Below are 16,714 nucleotides of genomic sequence, written 5' to 3' on the forward strand. Positions count from 1 at the left end.
CAGACTTAGTCTTGAAGAAGATGAAAATGAAGGAGGAGATAGGTCCCATGTTAAACAAAATGCTTTATTTTAAACAAGACAATTCCCTCATGAGGGTTTTAAACTTTTTGATATCTCAAGTCTCTACAAAATATTCAGTCAAATAGTGAAGAATCATGCAGTAAGGTGATTTCTTAGCCAATTTTAAATTTACAATCATATCTGCAATTTCTGGCTTCAAACCATCAACAACAACAACAACAGAAAAAGAAGTATTTGGAAATGTCAGCAGTAGCTAATCCTGAATACTGTATAACGATGTTGCTTAGAGAGATAGTTTGTTATGTTTTTCATTAACTGTAGCTAATGAGTATCTTAGTGGGGCAAATTTGGGGCCTAAATTGGATTTAGAAGCTTCCTCATATCAATTAAAGAGAACTGACCATTTTTCTTTCTTTTTTGTTCTAAAGTACTACTCGATAAACAGTTTTCTAAAGTGGTCACTGCAGTTTTGAATTGTTTTGGAAAAATTGTGCCACTTAAAAAGCTATGCACAAGAGTAAGAGTTCTAGTAATAAAACATAAAGAAATCCACAGTTCAGCCTGAAAGGGGTGTGGTGTATCTTGAAGAGAGCCATGAAACCTATAGCATGTCCCTACTGATGGCTCTTGTCTCATTCTGTCTCTGGAGCTTGGCAAAGACCCATTGACATCCATCAGGGGCCAGACAAAATCTCCTGGTTCCAAGCAGAAAAAATTAAATAAAAACAGTTCTCAGGGACACAAAAGCAAGACTGAGGAAGAAGTACTTACAAGATTTTGAAATGGTAACCCAGGGCCAACAGAACACGGGCCTGAGAAGGAATCTTCTCAGTTTCTTCTAAGGTTGGCTTTGATGATGGACTCTCAGGCTTAGAAATGCTGTCTTCTTATAGGCTTTTCCCCTCAGAGACAAATAACTTTCAGGACACTAGACAAGCAGACAGACAAACAGCTGGTGCATTAGACAAGCCGGTGTTAGGTGCCACGAAACGATTTTGCCAAAGAATAGTACAAATTAGATCTGATAACTAAAAATCCCAAGGGACATAACGCCTAGGAAAACAAAATAAACCCATTGCCCAAACGCTACACTGAAATACAGCAGTTCAATGTAGCATGAACTTACCTCCCAGCCAGGAAACGTGGCACCCAAGGCGCAGGGCTGTGCAGATATGTGCTCCCTCACTGAATGATATGCTTTGGGTCTGTGTCCCCACCCAAATCTCATCTCAAATTGTCCTCCCCACGGATGGAGGAAGGAAAGTGATTGGATCCTGGGGTCGGCTTGCCCCGTGCTGTTCTCATGATCGTGAGTGAGTTCTCATGAGATCTGATGGAATTATAAGGGTCTGGCATTTCCTGCTTGCACTTCTCTCTCCTGCCACCATGTCAAGAAGGTCTTTGCTTCCCCTTTGTCTTCTGCCATGATCGTAAGTTTCCTGAGGCCTCCCCAGCCATATGGAACTGTGAGTCCATTAAACCTCTTTCCTTTATAAAATACCCAGGCTTGGATAGTATCTTTATAGCAGTGTGAAAAGGGACTAATACACGGAGTCCACCATCCCAGTCTGAGGCAGTGTGGATCTCAGCTGCATCTCAGAGGAACTGCTATTTCTATCAGTGTCTTTGAATCAGAGACCACCAGGAGCACCCTTGTGATTGAACAAGGTGGGTTTATTGCTAGTTGCAGTGAGCAGAACACACACCACAGAGAACCATGACATCTCAGCAAGGAGGTATCAGAAGCTATTATATGATTTGGGCTTATGTTGGTGAATTGAGGACGATTCAAGGGAAGGGTTTGCTTTATTTTGGAAATCATCCAAAAACAGAGGCAACTCAGTAATTGGGTGTCTCAGTTAATCTTATCTGTGGGGAGGACAGACCAGACTAGTGCAAGGGTAAATATTGTAATTGATAAGGAGCTGTCATCACTCATTTTAGCCAAGAGAGGAGGATGTTTTGTATTTTGTGGATGGCACAGCAAACTTGTTTTTATCTGTGCTTAAATAAAATTATGAAATGGGCTTATTTTGTCTCACTGTATCATGGTCTCAAAGTAACCTTTTCTGAGGTTGGTGTTTGCAAGATTGAGTGTGTGCACAAGGAGAACAGGATGGTCTAGCTGGGAATACCAGGCCAGCTTTTCAGACATCAGGCCTGTTTGGTTTGGTCTGTTTTTTTCTTTCTCAAAAACTAAAGTTTGGGGGAAAATAGATATAAGCAAAGAATTAGCATTAACTAAGCATACTATGGGATGGGAAGTGAATTGCAACAACGTGTACAAGGTAGACTGGTGGTGTTAAATCAAGTTTAGCCCAAAGCTGTCTCCTTACATATTTTAAGTTCAGTCTAAAAGTTTCTCTGTACATCATGAACTGTAACAGGTGGAGGTGTAAACAGACTGCAGCCTACACTTGTGCCAATCACTGAGTTTTGGTCAATCAAATGTAGCCAACTGTTTAAACCATGTTCAAATAAGGCAAATGGCGAGCTGTACCCAATCCAGCTGTTTCTGTACCTCACTTCCATTTTCCTTATGTTACTTTCCTTTTTCTGTCCATAAATCTTCTTCTACCATGTGGCTGTGCTGGAGCCTCTGAGTCTGCTCTGACTCAGGAGGCTGCTTGATTCGTGAATCATTCATTGCTCAATTAAACTCCTTTAATTTGGCTGAAGTTTTTCTTTTATCAGATAGTGTCAGAACGGATTGAGGTAGAGCTTCTAATGACCCCCGTGAGCACTGAGTGACCAAGCGAGGGACCAGCCGGCCTCCTCGTGCCCGTTGCTCTCTCAGGGCAGCTGGGGATGGTGGTAAGATGTCACTCAGATTCCAAAGCTCCATGGATTAGTGTTTTGAGCTCTCCGAGTTTCTTTGAGCAAATTTCTGATGTAAACTGGGTTTGGAAGTCATGACAGAAACTGCACTGTGTGCATAATTGGGTTGGATGCAGTAATTAACTAACTTAGAGGCCTCTTACATCTGACTGGAGCAGAAAAAAAAATGGTGGTAAATGGCAATATTGCAGGGAGTGTAAATCTGGCTTTTGGGAATTTGCAGGGATTTTTGTGTTCTACTCCTTTGTGTCATTTTTCTTGAGCGCTTAGATAGGAAAAATCATTGGCAAAGTTGATCAAGGGTACCTGAGACAAAGCCAATATTTTAGGTGAAAATGGGATCCTTAATTTCTGAAGAACTGAGTTCCTTCTGGCTTATACATGCATAAGTATTAGACCCCAGAAGCCACAAAGTCTGACAGAAATGGTGAAATCTTACTAAAGATAACTTATAGTGGAATGTTCCAAATGAACAACACAGCACTGAAGTGCGTTTGAAAATGAGGGCTCCCAAATTAGTCTCATCTGGGGATGCCTATTGATAGGCAGAAGCTTCTAAATGGATTTCAGTATTTTTATTTAAAGACTTTATGAAAGTCAAATAAAAAGCTTAAGCGAGTAATTGATTAAAAAAAATTAAATCTGCTAACTTTTGGCCTAGCTGTGATCTCGAGCCAAAGGAAATAGACCGTAGCACCAACTGGCTGACTCTGGGTAAGTAATGGGGTACATTTTACCTGGGTAAAAGATAGGAATGGGTTAGAGGCCCTCCCTTCGGTAAAGTCCCTCTCAGTTAAAAATGGATTTGGTACTATGGGATGTTGACTGCTATTCTCTTGGGATTAATCTACCGTCTACTTTTTCCTGACGGCTGTGGGGGACAGGATTAGGCATGTACAGGCTCACTGGACATGGGGAGCTTTTTCCTTCCCAAAGGGGAAAACTTGAGAGCTGTTGGAAAAGCTGGAAAAGATCCCTTCACGACCGACGAGTGGCCGCCTGAACTTTTGATTCAGTATCACTGCAATGGGTGAGTCTTTCTCTGGGTTCCCTGAGTTCCTCACCTTCTCCACTCTGCTGCAGGCAATTCTCTCTTTCTCTCTGTCTCTCTGCAAACCAGTTGTTAGAATGGTTAAAAATCACTCTCTCTTGCAAAGTTTTAATTAATGGGCAAAAGTATTCACGAGGCCAGTCTTAAGCTGTAGCGAATCTGGTATACCTTGTGCTATGAATTTGTCTTTCTGTGTCATTCTGTCACAAACAGTGGAAACTTAGGATAGAACACAGGCTTAGGACCTTGTCCTTTCACAGTGGTGGCCCAGGTTCAGGGTTCAATTCTGGGCCAAGAGAATGAGTCCTTTCTGGTTTGATGTCTGTGTAACTTTGGCCATTTGTTGACTTTCTTCCCCTCCATGAACAATTTCTAGCTTCCTTGTAGAATCTTCCTTTCTCTGATCTACCTTTGGAAAGTCTAGATTTTTTAAAAACTGCTAACCACCTCTTTGAAAATACCTCATACGGTCGCGGTTAAGTCATAACCTTAATTGAGGCTTATTGGTTTCGCCTGTGAGGTCGGTTTTGATAAAGCTTAGAAGCCAGAAATATTCATCGTTTGGCCTGGATAAAGTAGGGTAATAAGAAATTTTAAAGATCGCCATGTTTAAAAGTCAGCTTAATTAAAAGCAGATATCTAAGCCACTCATATATTTAAAAGGTCTTTACGATTTTTTCTCTTCTTGAATCTTCTTTTTCTGGAGAAAAAAGGTTTTTTTTCTTCTCAGTTGGCTGAATTGCTTTTCTCTATTTTGTCTTGCCACTCTTGATGCACACAAGAGAGGACCTAAGAGAACTTCTAACAGCTTGGGACTCCTTGGGGAAAATAGAGGAGGTGCCATAGATCCTGCTTTGGGAAAAACCTCTGTTTTCCTCATGAAACCCCAGGAATTGAAAGCAGATAGATCCCTCTCAAAATCTATGGCTAAATATACTTTTAGGGATGGCTAATGGTAATTATGGGGGACACACAGCTTTTTCCACATTGGGATCAGAAAAGCATGCTCACAGCCAGCTAGAAAGTATGGAAACGCCCCCACCCGAGCTGAGAGAGAAGACTCCCCTGGGGGATGGGCTGATCAGCTTTGGGTTGCTTTGCAATCAAATGCACAGGGAAATCATTGCACTGTCTTGTTCCACAGCATTTCTCTTTTGGGGATCCAGGAGCCAGTATGATAATAGAACCCTGAATTTTGGGGGATCTGTTTTGCCTTCCAGCTGTGCCTGCTTATTAGACCCTAGAAAATAACTGCGTGCTTTCCTAGCCCTGTTCCTCCAAGGACTCCACCGTGAAGCCAGTAATCCAATTAAGAAACTTAAAAACTGGCAAATGAAAAATCTTACAACTACCGGATCTTCTTCTGTCTTTCTGTGTATTTATATTATTGCACATGTGATGTTTATATATGAAAGAGCTCTGATTAATTGGCTTAAAAATAATAAGTGCTTAAATCAAATATTTTGTCAGAAAAGTAAAAAATGTAATGCTTTTTAGTTCACATGACTTCAGTAATCTTTGGGAAATAGAAACAGCTATAAATGTTATTGGTAAAATAAAGACATTTGGTCTAAATTAGGCAAGTCAGATATTAGGTTTACTAAATACTTTAAGGTCATAAACTGCTTTGACTTTTGAAAAGTGTTCGACTGAACTGCTTCAGAGCTATTAGATTCTAAATAATGCCTGGGGACATGTGGAGTTACCCATGCCCCCGGCTATGCTGGAAAGAGTCAGACTTTATCTGCACTTCTGTCTGGTGTTCCAGGTTCCAGACCTGGTACATAATCAGAATCGCTCACTTATCGGGTTTTTCACCAAAAATAAAACTTGCTAAGTGAGGCCGGGTGTGGTGGCTCACGCCTATAATCCCAGCACTTTGGGAGGCCGAGGCTGGCAGATCACCTGAGGTCAGGAGTTTGAGACCAGCCTGGCCAACACAGCGAAACCCCGTCTCTACTAAAAATACAAAACTTAGCCAGGAGTGGTGTGAGTGCCTGTAATCCCAGCTGCTCGAAAGGCTGAGGCAGGAGAACTACTTGAACCTGGGAGATGGAGGTTGCAGTGAGCCAAGATCATGCCACTGCACTCCAGTCTGGGTGACAGAGCAAGACTCCATCTCCAAAATATAATTAAAAAAAAAAAGTTGCTAAGTGTTAACATTGTAACATATAATTGAGACTACTGAAGGAACAGTTTGACATGCAGAGGGTATAAAGAAAGTGAAATGTGTTTTTAGTAAAAGATCATAAGAAGTCATGGGAATGTGGATATTTTTGCCTAGATTAAAGGGTTACAGGATTGTTTTAAGTTAGATAAGGATAAAGCTGAAGGTTTAAGCAAGTTGTGGAAGGTTTGTGAAAAGTTAATCTTGTAAAAGTAACTCTGTGTGTGAACTTATTAATTAAAGTTAAAGGGGTTTTATTCAGTTTTTCCATAAATTACATATTGGAATAAAAGCTCAACAGGGTTTTCTTAGAGCACCGCTCTGCTCTTTAACAAAAATTTGTAAAGGGTTATAAAGGGTTTATGAGAATCTCACCTTATGATCAAACTGATTAAGATTAAATAGATTTGTCTATAAGATTTTATTAAAGATTGGGGTTGACATTAATAGTACACTAATTCAAGGGTGAAACTTGGCTTTTTCTCTTGAACAAGATTTTCATGTAATATTAAACGATAACGAAAGATTTTACTTTGCCTTTTGAATAAACTACCAAATAAAGAAGGGAAAAACAAGAGACAGATTGTTTGGAAAGCTAAGTCTTCCCTCTATGAATGAGTGAAGATTTTTGCCTTTTTAAAACTTTCGAGTTGGTATTTTGACTAAATGAATGATTTATGGTGACCTAGAATTCTATTTCATAATATCAAGTGTTTCAAACCATTAACATATTTTATAGGTGAAACCACCATTGCTAAATTGTCACTGAGATAGTGAAAGAGATCTGACCTAACCGACTCCATCTTGCTTCTAATCTCCAAGCAGTCCTTTTTCATTCCTGGGTGTAGGCTGAACTATCTTTGGGAGAAACTTCGTTTATAGTTTATAGTTTAAAACAAAGATGGTAACAGTCCTTTCCCAAAACAGATCCCCTTCTTGCCTGGGGACTAGACTGCCCTTATAGGACTAACAAATTAGCCACAGATTAGAGATTATGGTTTAGGAGTTATGCGGCTGGAGGCTACAAGATTCTGACCCTTCCTAAACTGCTCCTAAAATCAGTGCTTGAGATATTTTGCAGACCCTGCACTTGATGGATCAGCTGACACCATCCAGATTGACAAACTGGCTTATCTGGTTGTGGTCCCCACCCAGGAGCTGACCCAGCACAAGAAGACAGCTTCAACTCCCTATGATTTCACCTGGGACCTGACCAACCAGCATTCACAGTTCACTGGCTTCCCCCGACTCACCAAGTTGGTCTTAAAAATTCTGATCCCCAAATGCTCAGGAAGACTGACTTGAGTAATAATAAAATTCTGGTCTCCCACACAGCTGGCTCTGCATGAATTTCTCCTTCTTGATTGCAATTCCCCTGTCTTGATAAATTGGCTTTGTCTAGGCAGTGGGCAAGGTGAACCTACTGGGTGGTTACACAGGCTTCCCAAAATCAAATTTCAGCTTCAAAATTGTCTCTTCTGACCTCTAACTTTGAGGTGCTATAGAGGGCCCCTGAAGCCTTTAAAGGAGGTCAACAGGATTATTTGACATGTTAAGTTACATGGGAAGCTCTGTCAAAATAAAAAATAATATTTAACCTTCTTCATGTTATATTTTAGTGAATGATATTAATATATGTTCCAAAATTGTATGGGATTGCTAAAATTCGAATATGTCTGGTATATGCTGTCAATCATAATATGTTATTTTAGACCACAGAAATAACCAAATTTCCTTGTCAAGTGTGCCTTTAATTATGACTATTTAAAGCCATTTCCACAGTTAATTGCTTAATGCTGATGCAGTTTCTGAAAACTTCACAAGCACACGAAATCCTAGAATATGGTGTCTTTTAGGAGTTTCATGAAAGGATGGAAAAGACCCTGAAAATCACTCTTGTACACAGGTTTCTGGTAACTTTAGAATCATATCATTTGGACTGGGTAATAATTCCTGGAACTTTAATGAAAAGACTGACTGGGTTACAAAACTGCTAACCCAAGTAAAACAAAAATTAATTGAATACCAAGAAAATACTTTGCCAGATTTTCACGCTGATTCAGCGAATACCGAAATTATTTAGATACACAATTTGAATGAACTCCATGGTCTAAGTCAAATTAACTATGTTAACCCATCAGTTATCAGCGTTATGTATCTAAATTGGAGAAGTAACTGGTATTCAAGAAGACATAAGTCCAATGTTAAGCATGGACTCATGGAGAACCAGGACAGTCACCTTGTCCTTTCTGACTCCTTAAAGATTTTATTAAAAGCTCTGCATTCCATGACTCATCATAGAAAAGACAAAATGATCCAAATTAAATATACATTGGCATGATGAATTCTAAATTGCTAAGATAGTTTATGACCAATGTTTGGTTTTTCAAACCTATACTCCTGGGAAGACAATCAAAGCTTCAGGTATGTTTGGCTACCCAATGGGTCATTTAAACATTTATAGAGGGATTTCATTTAATAGTCATTTTCAGTGCATGTTTTCTGGTTGTATGAAAGCTTTACCATGCAAGAGGACTGATGTTATAATAATAATTATGTCACAGGTAAAAAACCTTTTTATGGTTCACTGAGGACAATCAACTCCTTCACAATCTAGAACCTGAAGAATGGATCTTCTGAGACATCCGAGAAAGACTGCTTTTGCCATCCTTACTGCAATAAAACTTCAGGACCTTGAGCCTTGGGTTCATAATCTCACAACTGAGAAGGGTCCCTCCACACTCTTGGAACTGTACACCCATTGGAACCCTTAAGGTAAAGCTAACCAGGGAAGTTTCTCCCTAAGAAGAAGATGGCACCCTTAATGCAAAAAGCTTTTCCCAGCATCACAGATCAAGACTTCTATTATCATGAGACTCTTATCTTCGTATATTTTTCCCTTGCTTATGCCTGTATGAACAATACAAGTGGAAAAGGGGTCTGTTGTGTGCACTCATAGGGTATACTTTTAGTTATGAAGGATTTTGCAGCCAGCCTTATACATGGATAACTTTATATCTTGACAGATGAAAGATGAAGGCCCAATGTAGGTGAGAAACAGAAACTTTAATGGTACACACTTTGCCTCATAATCAGTCAGAAACAGAACATTGATTCACTCCTCTTAACCCACATTATGGGTTAAAGAGAACATTACCAGGAGAGCTTCACTCTTCTAGAAGGGCATCATTTGTAAGGTCCTTTTTTCCATGGTTTGGAGTAAAAAAGGCAATGATTAGAAATGTTTCCCTCATGATAGGCTCTATAGCAGATTCTACTATAAAAACCATGGTTACACAGCAGACTTTAAATTCTCTTGTGAAAATTATGCTAAATAATAGAACTGGCTAAGCAGAAAACTATCTGTGTCGCTGTTGACACTTGTGGCCTATAGAGAAATATATCAAAAGTAGATTACAGAGATTCAGTTGTAAAGGATTAGCAAAGAGACCACTTAATTAAGCAAATCGACTCTTTAGCTCATGCTTTGATCTATTTAATTTTAGGTGGTTTGGTTTATGGGGGTCTTGGGTAAGGAGCATGCTCCAAACTCTTGCTATTATCCCCCTGATAGTTATAATAGTAGTCTCCCCGGTATGCTGTATTCTCTCAAAAGTTTTAAATGTTTGCATGCAGCCATCTCTAAAATGTCAAATGATCTTTCTTCAACTGGAATGACAAGAACTGAAAGAAATGTGTGACCATGAGGACATCGTAACCTATGAATGACCACATTGAGACCAGAAACCCAAACTGATGGTAACTGAAAGTGGCACTAAAGCCCTAAGTTTTGGTCACACTTTCACCTAAGTGAGAACCTGACCAAAAGGAGGAATTTTTAAACAAAATTATGAGAGACCATTGTTTTGGACTGAGCTCACGCACTAGGACCCAAAAGGACCAGACCAAACCAAAATGGAGTCACTCGTGTTAAATGTGATGTAATCAAACTAAGACTTTAAGGAAACACACAGATCCTAGAACAGATCAGGTTTTGTTTTTCTCCTGTAAACAGGACGTTCCAGCATAAGGAGGTAACTTCTACTCAGTCCTTGCTCCTACCTTGCAAAACCCACTGTTCTACCATTTCCCAGTGGGTTTAAAGACCAAATAAGTATATTTACAATGGTTATAGTGACATCAATGACTAAAGTTTTGATCTCTCAAATTTGGGGTGAAATTGTTAAATCAAGTTTAGCCTAGAGCTGCCTCCTTACGTATTTTAAGTTCAGCCTAAAGATTTCTCTGCACATGGTGAACTACAACAAGTGGAGATGTAAACAGACTGCAGCCTATTTGTGCCAATCACTGAGTTTTGGCCAATCAAATGTAGCCAACTGTTCAAACTGTTCAAATAAGGCAAACGCTAAGCTGTCCCCAATCCAGCTCTTTCTGTACCTCACTTCCATTTTCCATATGTCACTTTCCTTTTTCTGTCCATCAGTCTTCTTCCACCCCATGGCTGTGCTGGAGTCTCAGAGTCTACTCTGGCTCAGGAGGCTGTCTGATTCACAAATCATTCATTGCTTAAACCCCTTTACATTTAATTCAGCTGAAGTTTTTTCTTTTATCAGTGGTATGATGAGAATAATCCTCTTCGGATGGGGATGGAGTCACCATGGCACAGAAGTCAATTCCAGGAGGATTTCTTCTTTGAAATATTCATTTATTTAGGAGTGTTTCTATAATGAAGTTACATTCAAGCTGAGTCTTGCTGACAGGTACACATTTCTTAGGTAGAGTGGACAAATAACATGCATAAAATAGGGGAAAGAAGGGATTTTAGGAAGAAACAAATCAGACAAAAGAAAAATGTTTTCAAGCAGTAGGGTGTGTTACGAGAAGCTTCAAGGATCCGAAGCAGAGAAGTGAGGCTGTGGGTGGGGGCATGAGTCAGATGCTAATAACCTTCCTGAATTGCTAAGGAATTTGAACGTGATCTGATATGATTAATGCTATTAAAGGGTTTTAAACTGTGGACTTGCATAATCGTATTAGATAGAGGACAAACCTGGGGCACGAGAGACCAGTGAGTAAGACTATCCAACAGTTCTGGAGGGACCCAGTGAAGACCCACACTCATTGATAATAGGACCTAAGGGAGAATAGTGACAGGAATGTTTAACTCTTTCCTTACAGCCGGAGGTGAAGTCTCACAAAGTTAATGAGGCTTAAGCTTCCCAGAACCTCAGTTGTTCCGGCCTTTTCCAAGCCCTGGGAGTAGCTCCCAGAATGTCTTCTTAGGGTCATATGTTTTTGTAAAAATGTGCAAAATAAAATATTTTAATTGCCATCAGTTAAATGTCTCTTTCCCCTGAAGTATTCTTTCACTTTAAAAATCAAAGTATCTGTAATTTTGGAAGCAAGTACAATTTTTTGTTGTTATTGCTGTTCTTATTGATATTGGAGAATCTCAGATTTTAATTAAACAGTGAGCTTTCCATTTAGTCTCCCCTGTTAATATAATAGGTAGATCTGACACTCACAGTTAGGCGTAGAGGAATTAAGTTGAACGATACGAAATTTCCATTGTAGTAAGTCAAAACCGGTGGATTCTTGACAATTTCATGAGGTTAAGCTAATATAATTAAACTATTACTTTTTAAAATAGAAGTTTTGCTTGGCTTAGAGAACCACCACAGACACGCTCTGGAAGAAATGTTAATTTTTGTTTTGTTTTGTGTGTTTGTTAGAGCAAGAATAAGGGTAGTCATCATCTTCCTTCCCCACTGGACACATTTATTTAACATGAATTGAGAAAGTTGGACTTGCCAAAAATTATTTCTACAACCTTACTATCATTAAAAAGGAAATAAACCCATCAAAAAAAATTGTTGCACTCCAGCCTGTACAAGAGTGTGAGACTCCCTTTCTTAAAAAAAAAAAAAAAATAGTTGCATTTCACCTGTGTACTAGGCTCCATGCTTTTCCACGGACAGGGCAGGAAAACAGTGCAGACATGACTCTTACCCAAGGAACTTGCATTCAATTTAAGGTTTTGAAAACATACATTTAAGAAACTTAAAAACTGGCAAATGAAAAATCTTACAACTACTGGACCTTCTTTTGTCTTTCTGTGTATTTACATGTATTGCACATGTGATGTTTACATATGAAAGAGCTCTGATTAATTGGCTTAAAGATGATAAAAACCACAAGGCCTTAAACAGTTATCAAATAACTAATAAATACAAGAAGCACTGCCAGATTCCAGCAAAAGAAAGAGAGCTGAAGAGGAAAGCACGCATGTACACACAGAGAACACATGATATCTTTCCCAGCAGCTTGGCCAAATTGGCTGTGTGCACTTAAGCAAGTCCCTTCAGCTTTCCAGGGATGATACTGTTACAGAGGTCTAGGCAGACAGAATAGGGGTGAAATGCAGGTAATTTGCTCAGTCAGAACCAAACACCACTGGAGAAGTGATCATCCATAAAATCTGTCACTGGCGGAGCTACGGGTCCCTGCTAACCCCTGTTCAGTAGTTGAGTGGAGGTGGCCAGACTGAGGCTTTCCACAGAACATTTGTAGGGTGAGAGCGGACACTGGCAATTAACTCGCAGTAAGTACCACCTTCATTTCAGGCATGATACTAAGAACTCACCCTCACAAGGACTCAGTGCCCTCACAGTGACTCTTTTTATTATAGAGGGAAATTCAAATTCAAAGTTTCAGTAGTTTTTCCAAAAATTAGCTAGTCGGCTTTTATTTATTTATTTATTTTTATTTTTATTTTATTTTTATTTTTGAGACGGAGTCTTGCTCTGTCCCCAGGCTGGAGTGCAGTGGCACGATCTCAGCTCACTGCAACCTCCTGCTCCCAGGTTCAAGCGATTCTCCTGCCCGGCCCTAGTCAGCTTTTAGAAGTAGCATTTATGCCAGGGACATCTGATTTCAAAAGAGGGAGGAAACTTATACACATGAATATACACACAGACACACACACACAATCCATATTATTCTATTTTAACTCTCAGGTTGCTCAAGTTAATAAACCACTGATTACCAGTAATATTATAGCACCCAAATTACAACTAATAGAAAGACACTGGTTCAGAATGTTTGTTGTCACGGAACTTTCCATTCCTTGATGGAAAAAATGCTGTCTAGACTTTCATTCATTTCATCATATTCCAATATTATTTTTATCATGGGACCAATACAGGATGATCTGCTAAAAGGATTTCACTAAATCTCTCAGTTGGATGATTTGGGGCAAGTGATTTTTACCTCCTGGATATTTTTGAGGTTCTAGCCTTGACAATCCCCAGTTATCTTTCACATCTAAACATTTCTGAAATCTAAATTCTAAATTATTAAAATACATTAAGTATCTAATAATAGAAATGTATGATATTAATTCTTATTTTTAAAAATTATTTGGATTAATAATACCAAACTGAAGCGAAGGATCCTGATACACTACTCTGTCAAATGAAGCAAACTATTCAAGCCTTCTTATTGTACTTCAGTTTCTACCATACTTTACCCCCATGTCTCCCCACCCCACCCCCATCATTGCTAAGGCACATAATCATCTACTAGAACATTTGTTTCATTTTTGTGGTGCTTGCCCTTTTTTCAGGACCCTGTTGTGTCACTTAGGATAGTGATAACAAACAAGCCCCAAATTTAAATGATGAATGCAATAAAACTTTATTTCTAGCTTTAAAAACCCGATGTGTTCATTGGTGGTTGGAAGTGGCTTCCACGCAGTGACTCAGGGACCCACTGTCTTTCCATCTGTGGCGCTGGCTCCTCCTCCAGCCTCAGAATCCTCTACATTCAGGTAGTGGACTAGCAGAGTGGGAAAGGATCGCCAGTTGTCTAAGCATCTGGGCCTGGAATCAACACTCACCCCTTATCCATCCATGGCTCCACCGAGAGAGAAACAGCTGGGAAAGACCGCCTCTGCCTGGGCAGGCGATTTCCAGCAAAACTGCGCAGCACAGCAGGAGAAAGCCAGCCACTCCATTCATTTGTCAGAAAGGTGAATGGCCTTGTCCTGGTGTAGGAGCAGCAGACCAGGATGTAGAGGCCTCAGGGTTCCCAAGTCCCCACTGCTTGCCACTCCCCAGAGTTGTCCCCTCACACTGACACCTTTAAGACCTGGCCATCACAGGGCTCCTGGCCTTGGGCAACACTGAATTGAAATTTCTAGATTGAAGGTGCACCTTCCTATTTTGATAGGTAATTGTCAGGTTGCTCCTGCCCCAAAGGAGTTGTACCTATTGTCGTTGTCTGAGATTGTGGCCTCACTTCCTCCCTAATGCTGGATATTTTAGCACTGCTTTAAATTGTGTTGCTATGGTACCAGCAAGGCTGAGCTGGCTCCAGCCCCCATTTGCTGACCAATCAGAACCCCTCTCCTCTAAATCCTCTATTCACAGCCTCAGCCCCTTCTGTGGGTTTTTCTTGCATGCTTAGATTCAGTCGTGCGTTAAGGATAGTTACCTTTTCCTATCAAAAATATTTCAAATATTTTCTCCCAGCCTAGGGCTGGCTGTTGCATTGTTTATAGTGATTTCAGCCCATAAACGTTTGAAATACTTAAGAATTATTTAATTTTATCACATAGACCTTTGAAATTCTTACAGCTGAAATTAAGAATCTCTTAACCCCTCCATCCTTCTGTGCTTTTTGCTTAGGACGGTTCTGCCGGCTGCAGTGTGGTAGTGCTACTGTGCCTTAGGCTGTGTCTAACATAGGTATTTTCAAAGCAGTATTTCTTCGTGTTCAGCGTATGCACAGCAGTTCCAGAACCATACTGGTTTTGCAAAAAATTTTTAAATGGAATTGCTTGATCATAGGCACGTTTAGGAAATCCTGACAATCTCCCTCCCTGATCAAGTTTTACGGTTTCTAGGAAATTGCTTTTCTCCACATGCTTGCCGGTACCTGACATTTCCACATTTTTGCTTGTTGGCCAAATGCTGGCTGTGAATCAGTGAGGCTGAGATCTTTCTCAAATGCCTTTTAGCCATAGGCTTCCTCTCCATGAAGGGCCTGGTCTCATTAAGTTCTCACTTTTATATCGCAGTGTTTGTCTTATTATCATTCATGTGTAGTTTCTGATCTATTTAATATCAGTCTCTTTTTTTTTTCTTTTATGGGTTTTACATGTTTATCTGCCATTCAGCAGTTTAGTTTTTTATTTTTTATTTTTTTTGGCCGTGGAAGTGTTGTTACCATAGTGCAATTACTGGGTTCTTCCCATATGATTTTGGGTGTTTTGTTTTTATTTTTGTTTTAATAATGTAAGGCCATCCCTAAACAAGATTTTTTTTTTTTTTTTTTTAAGTTCAGGGATACATATGCAGGATGCGCAGGTGTCTTACATAGGTAAACTTGTGTCATGGGCGGTTGTTGTACGGATTATTTCATCTCCCAGGTACTAAGCCTAGTACTGATTATTTTTGCTGATCCTCTCCCTCCTCCACCCTCCCCCCTCCACCCTTCCATAGATCCCAGTGTGTGTCGTTTCCCTCTATGTGTCCATGTGTTCTCATCATTTAGCTCCCACTTACAAGTGAGAACACGCGGTGTTTGGTTTTCTGTTTCCTGCGTTAGTTTCCTAAGAAGAAAGAACTCCAGCTCCAATCACGTCCCTGCAAAGAGCATGCTCTCTGAACAAGATCTTAAAGCCCGCAGTTTCGGAAGGCCTTTCGCTCCAAAACATGTCCTATGGGTTATTCGGGGTTTCATCCATTCGGGCTTGGTTCACGAAATTAGAATTAATCTAAATGCAAAATTTCAGTTAAAATGGCCTGAATGGCAGAATGGGGTCTAATGACAGGCTCCGCTCGGCGCCCACCCGGGAACCGAGACCCGGAGCCGGGCCCGCGCGGCTCGGTTCTTCAGCCCCTCTATTTTCAACCATTCAAACCGTGCTCTTCCCAAATCGCACGGAGGAGTTTTCTGGAAACTGAGGCCGGGCTGCAGTTTCCTAGGGACCAGGGCCTGAGGAGGTCTAGTGCCGCCTCCCGCGAGCCGGGGTGCGAGGGGTTGGGGGCCTCCAGGCACAGCGCTGCTGAAGAACCCTGCAGTGCCAGCAGCCACAGCGCCTAGCCCTGCCTCCGCCTTTGGAGAAGGAGCACAGCTCTATCAGCAAGAAGTCAGCGCCGAAAGCCCGCGCAGGCGCAGGCAGGGATTTGTTGTCGGAGGCCGGGCAGAACGCGGAAGGCAAGGGCAGGCGGAAATGATTCAATTGGTTTAGAATTCAACAGTTTCTCGTCATTTCCCACATGGTCTAGCGGTTAGGATTCCTGGTTTTCACCCAGGCGGCCCGGGTTCGACTCCCGGTGTGGGAATGATTGGTGTTTTTTGGAACGCACAGTGAAACTCGTAAATTTATAAGCCTTAGCAAGAAGCTTAAAAACACGACTGTGAAAAGCTATATAAGCCTTAAGGATTTGTGGAGACCTGAAAACTCACCTCGTAGTTCACAACCCCTGCAAAACGGGCTGTGTCATCAGCATTGCTGTGTTTGCATACCAAATTTTCACAACAAATAATGATAATATTTAGGGGTCAAATCTTACAAAGGAATTCTTACATTCTAGGCAATTCACTGTTCTCTATGCCCCCAGTGAGTGCTTCCGGCCGGCAGATAGCGAGATGGTGAACAGGATGGAGGG

At 40.6% G+C, this 16,714-nt stretch overlaps 1 long non-coding RNA gene and 1 other non-coding gene across 5 annotated transcripts; both read left to right on the forward strand.

The window, feature by feature from the left end:
* The first annotated feature begins 2,713 nt into the window (after positions 1 to 2,713).
* On the forward strand, positions 2,714 to 11,375 carry LOC129013537 (uncharacterized). Of its 4 annotated transcripts, none has more exons than XR_010123840.1 (4): positions 2,714 to 2,835; positions 3,521 to 3,573; positions 3,744 to 3,889; positions 8,642 to 11,375. It is a non-coding gene; the product is annotated as an uncharacterized LOC129013537 (long non-coding RNA). The 4 variants fall into 4 exon arrangements; XR_010123838.1 differs by lacking the exon at positions 8,642 to 11,375 and adding an exon at positions 7,159 to 7,401 and having other exon boundaries at positions 2,715 to 2,835; XR_008493973.2 differs by lacking the exon at positions 8,642 to 11,375 and adding an exon at positions 7,233 to 7,401 and having other exon boundaries at positions 2,715 to 2,835.
* A 4,940-nt stretch (positions 11,376 to 16,315) lies between these two features.
* Positions 16,316 to 16,387, forward strand: TRNAE-UUC (transfer RNA glutamic acid (anticodon UUC)). The gene has a single exon. It is a non-coding gene; the product is annotated as a tRNA-Glu (tRNA).
* Positions 16,388 to 16,714: the final 327 nt, after the last annotated feature.

The sequence above is a fragment of the Pongo pygmaeus genome, chromosome 16, assembly GCF_028885625.2.
Source record: "Pongo pygmaeus isolate AG05252 chromosome 16, NHGRI_mPonPyg2-v2.0_pri, whole genome shotgun sequence".
In the NCBI taxonomy this organism is placed as follows: domain Eukaryota; kingdom Metazoa; phylum Chordata; class Mammalia; order Primates; family Hominidae; genus Pongo; species Pongo pygmaeus.